We start from the raw sequence: 6,651 nt of genomic DNA, 5'->3' as shown, positions 1-6,651 counted from the left end.
CTGTAAGTTCATCGACGCATTTATCCTGGAATATCAAGCTCTAAAATGAGCCTTCCATACGAATACTTTATTTCAAATCGGCTTCCGCATCAAGTGAAGTAATATACTCGTCTGGGAATCATAAATGTAACCCTATAGTAAGAAAAATTTCTCCAAAAATTTCCTGTCAAAACTAGTTAAAAGGAGCAGGCACGTACTCCTGAAATGTACTATAAAAGTAGCTGCAAAGGAGTATATAATACTTCTATTAATTGCCATGCTAACTCCTTTGTGATCACAACTTTACTCCTAAATAAACTCCCGTCTGCAGAGCGGTAACACTTTACTCCTTCTAGCACTCCGAAAGTACCCCTTCAAGCAGAGGAGTAGACGATATACTCCTATTATGAGGAGTATAAAAACCCCTTTTCGGGAGTGCGCTACGCGATGAGCCATTTACTCCTATCCGGGTGTTTTTCGGTTTGCAGTGTGGGGTTTAACGTCCCAAAGCGACTAAGGCTATGAGAGACGCGTAGTGGAGGGCTCCGGATATTTCGACCACCTGGGGTTCTTTAACGTGCACTGACATCGCACAGTACACGGGCCTCTAGAATTTCTCCTCCAAAGAAATTCAACCACCGCGACCGGGATCGAACCCGCGTCTTTCGGGTCAGCAGCCGAGCACCATAACCGCTGAGCCACCGCGGCGGTGGCTCAGCGGTCCTTTAGTAACTTGTTCTTTAGTAACAAGGAAAGAATGTCTAAATGAGAGTTTTTTGTGCCGATAGTTTAGGCGCGGTATAGCGTGAGCTTGTTCTGAAGGAGAATCGGTTTCAAAAAGTTTGAGTGCACAATCGCGACAGCTTTCCCGTGCACTTTTTCAAACTTCTCTATTTCGATATAGTGCACTGATCCCAGGCCACGCACGCATATTCAAGCTTTGGCAATGTTAAAGAATGGTATCTAAGAAATTTTATGTTAGATGGAGAACTTAGGAGCTCATGCCTGCTGTACAGATATTAACGCTGAAGCGCTAATTGCCCTTTGTCGCAGAAAAGTCGGAGTCGTCTTCGGCGTCGGCGGCATTGGCTGTGAACGAAAAACCACAGAAGCATTAATAAACACAACAGAGTAGGAAGTTGGTCAAGTTGGGGAATCGAACCGGGGCCTCCGGAGTACGATACGGGCACACTTAACACAACGCCCCGCCAGCTCGATTGTTCGGCATGAACAAAGGCGCGTCTAGTGAATACGGTGTTTTCTTAGAAGAGTGCTTTAGAGGCATGTACTGTGGTGTATATTAATAATTATGAGCATGGAAATTACAGAGGTCGATGTTAAGCAAGTAGCAAAGTACGTTTCAGCTACTTTTCCCTTTCCTTGGCGCGCCCCTAGCGCCATCAGGCGGCGCCCACTGAAATCACTTCCTCCACCTCCGCCTCCCAATGTACACCACTACCTCAGCAGATAGCGCGTGACGGCAGCGCCTCCCGCTCGTCTTGTTCGGGCGCAGTGCGGCCGTGCGGGGACGCAGGAATCACGCGGTGAACCGCGAACAACGCACCGCACTTCCAAGGCGCGTTCACCACCAAGCTTGCGGCTTGATGACCGTTTCTTCGGCGCGGAAGCTATGCTGGCGTTTGTGCCATCGGGTTTGTCGAGAAGGCTGTGTCAACGAACTACGACTGCAACCTGAGTCCTGGGAGTTTCGGTAAGGCGCCTGGCAGCGCTTTTACATGATTTGCCGCTCCGCGCGTCCGTTTCACTGTACGTATCATCAGCAGCATCTGGTTCAGTGAATGGCCAATTCCGCATATATGGGCATTAATCCAACAACGCTATCGTGTCATAATCTTAAGGCGGAGCTTAAGTGTGTCCTCCGAATTTTTTATCGAGCGGTGGCTCTGGAATATGGTGCTTGGCTGCTGACCCGAAAGACGCGGGTTCTCTCCCGGCCGCGTGGTCGTCGAATTTCGATGGGGGCGAAATTCTAGAGGCCCGTGTGCTGTGCGATGTCACTGCACGTTAAAGAACCCCACGTCGTTGAAATTTCCGGAGCCCTGCACTACAGCGTCCCTCATATCCTGAGCCTCTTTGGTATGTTAAGCCCCTATAAACCTAACAAATTTTTATCAGGAAACTTAAATGCACGAAGTTGTTCTCGGTTTGCATTTAACAATTTGTCTTCAATGTCTGGGCTAAAACAATTTAGCAGCGCAGCTGTCAATGCCTGGCCCCTGGATGGAGTGCCGCTGGTGTTGGTTATGTGAAAAGATCCCGTGTCCACTCGCAGATCACGTGTTTAATTCAGCACTGATTGATTCCAAGAATCATGACGCCATCATTCCTGGGACCTCTCCTATGCTTATCATTGATCCTCAAAATCATGGTCAACGCCCACGGACTCAACAGCGTTTCTGATGGGTTCTCAGACATGACGTCATTAGCACAGATTACTTGACTAGAGGCACCAACGCCAAGAGTATATAGCGCTCACTTCTGCGGGCATGTTCAGTTCAGCCAGTTTCATGAAGAGCCTGTAGGTCCCAGCCACCCTGAAGCCCCACCAATTGCCCACAAGCTCCGCGCTGGCGCCGCGAGGATCTGTCTCTAAAAGCTCGCTCAGAAAACAAACTACCAAATTTTTTTTATTGAAATCCCACTTTCGCTCACTGCCACGAAGTAGGCACGCCGCCAATAGGCCCCACACTCTCTATTACAAGACCTAAGGGAGGAGAGACAATCACCTCCACCCAGGTTCAAGGTACTATGCGGCACCGAGTAGTTAACCTGCGATATGTCCATGCTTGACCAGCCGATGATCATAGGCACGGCATAGGAGTCGGCAATAAGAGTTATCACAATTTAATTAACAGAGCGAAACAACACTCCAAAACTCCGACAATGTCATCATTAATAACAAAGAGGGGCACAAGATAGACGGACGAAATTTTAGCTTCGACATAGAGCATCCATTACGCCGAATGAAAGAACAAATACAAGGCACTTTTCAAGAAGAAAATACAATATACAGTTCGAAAATCCAAGAATGGTGGGGGCATAGCTGTTCGGTTCACCGAGGACCGGTCCGAGATGGGCGTCGTGCTGTCGATGTCGGGTCTCTGGAGTTGCTCCTCGCTGGCCGGACACTTAGTGACGAGCCGACAACCTATCGGCTGACAGTCCACACACGTGCACTTAGCAAGCACACCGCCATCAACAAGTTCTCCACCTCGGCTACCCTCCGCCGCATTACCAAGCTTCCCATTAGCGTCCCTCTATGTCTCACCGTCCCCGCATAGCACGGGGTCGGGGACCAAAGGAATTACAGGCTGCGACGAAATGTAAACTATCGCTCCGAAACAAATTACGCCGGGCCACAGGCTGGCCCGGCTGGCGCCAGAGATGGAATTCCGCGCACAAAATGTAATTGACCAGACAACTGCATACTTACGGTCATAGAACAAGCAGAGGGAAAAGGAGTTGGGCGTTGTTTGGTACAGGTCACCGGTTTCAACCGCCACTGGTGAATATTGCAGCGGGTGCGATTACTGTTTTACTCACCTACAAAAGCGGTGCTGTAATAATGCCTTACCGAGCATTGCCGTATCGCGATTTTTTTTCACAACGTCGCATTATGCAAAGTTTTCAACCCGACTGTACTCAACGCGCAGGTGCGGCTACCTGTTTTTCATGACCCTTAAAATGGTGTCTAGTGCGTATTATTGCCAGAATGACGCTACGACAGGATAGCTACAGACCAAGGTGTGTATAAAGGTGAGTGAACTAGAGGACGCTCAGAATGCTGTCATGGCTGTATTAGCAAGCAATTTCGATCGAAATTGACTCTGAATTTGCTGCAAACATATAAATCTTACTTGATACCCGTCCTGCTTTCCAGTCGCAAGCGTTATAGTGTGACTCCCATGAAAAGGCGATGCCTCTTCAGCGAAGTCAGTAATCTTGACCACGCAGAAGAAAGAGAACGCGGTACAAACGCCTCGTGCTCGGCAAGCGGACCCATCTGGTTTCAGTAACCTGTTCTTGGCTCAGTAAACCCATGCTCGTAGCAACCTGCTGAAAGGTGCCGGGCTACAGGACCCCCAAAGACGGATCCCCAGTTTGAACTGGTCGCCTTGCTCCTCTGCTGCCGCCAGCGCCCTTGATGTCCCTAGGCGGGGAGCTTCAAGGTCAGATCCACACCCAGCAATTCGTGGCAGCATTACCGGGAGCCACAGTCGTTCGCGGGCTCCACGAGCAACGTCGTGGACAAGTGGCTTACCCACTGCAAACGTGTGAGCCGCTACTATAAGTGGGCCCGGCTTTGCAACGTCGTTCTTTTCCTTACCTACACGGCCCTAAGATTGCGCTGCAACCACGAGAACTCTTTCACCAAATAGAACCGTTTTGTATCCTTTCACGTGTGTATCAGTGGAGACAAATGCGTCAGTCAGACTTTCGTCCGCTTCTCCGATAGCGAGTTTCGGTTTTTGGCCAACTCCCTCCGGTATACAGCGGGTGACACGTGATGGTGATGATGATAGCTTGCTCTGTCCTTGTTTTGTTTTTTCCTATTTATGTGTGCAAATTGTTGGACTAGAACCTCAATTGTGAGTAGCGCTCGTCCTTGTGTTTGTCTCGGCTTAGTCCTCGTATTTCTGCGCAGTTTTTCAGTAGTCATAACAGCGAACTAGCTTATCTGTCTCCTCGCCTGTAGGAAATCGGGGATAGTTCCAGAAGCAGCTGTCCCACTACGATGGAACTTACGTAATCACTGCCCAAATTAGGGAGCTGAACTTTCTCATAGTGAAGTGACCCGCGTTAACCGTGTAAAGCCCTGCCACCGGTGCGGTGCTTTTTGACTCGCCATACGTGCTTCAGCTGCACAGGGTGAAGTGGGAAGCCCCTGAAGAAGCGCTGCCATACTGCGTGGTCGGCAATGCACACCACGCATTTTAATCCAAAAAAAGTACAACCTTATTGCGAGAAAAATGCGCAGGGTTCTTAAAGGCAGGTCCCCAACCAAATTACAGGGAATAAAGCAAGGTATACTACCCCTACCCAATTTTCTTTGGCACTACATCCCTCTCAACTGCAGAGGATTTTTTGTTTTTTCTTTATTCAACAACCGAAAATATGGCTTTCTTCGTTTAATCGCACAGATAAGAGGCACAGACCATATTTATTTTTCAGCTGTAAGGAGCTCACATTATTTCCGGTCCCAAATGGAATGCACTTTGCTCTGTGAAGCGAAACGCAAGGTGGAAAGGAAGGATAGCAGTTTTGTGAAGAAGTTAGCGTAAAAATCGGACGAGAGACAGAAGCAAGGACACATAAGATATCCACGAGCGCTACTATCATCTGTTTATTCACGCGGTGATACAAGGCGTATAAAAAGTAAACCGCGAGCATTCCCCTAGAGAGGGCAGCAAGGGCACGCAGTCTAGCAAGAAATTATTAGATAAATAGTCTAAAAAAGCACACTGAGCAGATTATACGTGAAGAGATATGTCACACACACAACGCTCGGAGAGCTTTTTGATGTAACAAGCCGCTAGAATTAATTGGGAAAAGGTTTAGTTTTTACCCATAAACTTCCGCACAATCAGGTGCTACGTTTTTTAGACCTTAAGCTTATATTTTGCCGAGACCATCTTTGCTAGATGTACTCCCCCAGAGCCAATAAAGAGTTGTTCAGCTATGACTCCGCACATTCCAAGGTGGTAAAAAGTGCCATAGCCTAACTTTGTTCGGATTCTGCACTTCAAAAATCTTGCCCTCACAAAACTCAGCAGAGTTTAAATGATCAGGTTTCGCGACTCTTAACAGCAGGCTTCCCTAGCCCGATCACTTCAGCTATCGCTGAAACCCTCATGCAGAAAAAAAAGGCACCCGGAAAAGAACCGAACCCTTTTCCTAAAAGCCGGTGGTGGTCCCTTATGTCCACCAACTCTCGCAAAACCTGAAAAAAGCGGCTGGCAGGCACCATGTGCCCTTGGTGTTCACTGCGTCCAACAAGCTGTCAAAGCTTTGCCCTCGCCTCAGCAGTTGTGCCGGCAGGGGTTTCAACAGCAATCATGGGATCGCCTACGTTAAATGTGTCACAGGTGTGGTTTACTGCATCCTCCTCTCTTGTGGGGTTTCATACATTGGCCAAAGTGGCCGCTGCATTAATTACCGGCTTGCTAATACCGTAGAAAATAAGGACACTAATGCGAATCTCTTGCAGCACCTTCCTTCGTATGAAACCACGTGTAGGGCAAGATTTGAGAACACCACGATTCTTGGCAAAGGCGCGATGGATAAGGCTAGGCTCCTTCTAGAGTCTTATTACATCAAAAAGTTGGCAGAGCGTTGTTTGAGTGACACATCTGTTCGCATATATTCTGCTGAATGTGCTTTTTAACACTCGTATTTTTAAAAACTTGCTAGACTGCTGTGTCTTTATTGGCCTCTCTACGCTCATGCTCGCCATTTCCTCTTCATACGCCTTGTACGGTCGCATGAATAAACATTTGGTAGTAACGCTCATGAAAGTCTTATGTGTCCTTTCTTCGGTCCCTCGTCCGTTTTGTACGCTAGCTTCTTCAAAAAATGCATCACCAACTAGCCCGGCAGCTTGCCCTCCTGAAGGATAACAGGAATGCAGCAAACAACCTTTGACATTTTAAA

The sequence above is a fragment of the Amblyomma mixtum genome, chromosome 2 (assembly GCF_055824585.1).
Source record: "Amblyomma mixtum isolate Tamu chromosome 2, ASM5582458v1, whole genome shotgun sequence".
Lineage (NCBI taxonomy): Eukaryota > Metazoa > Arthropoda > Arachnida > Ixodida > Ixodidae > Amblyomma > Amblyomma mixtum.
The sequence above is the reverse complement of the archived record's forward strand: the minus strand, read 5'-3'. Positions refer to the sequence as shown.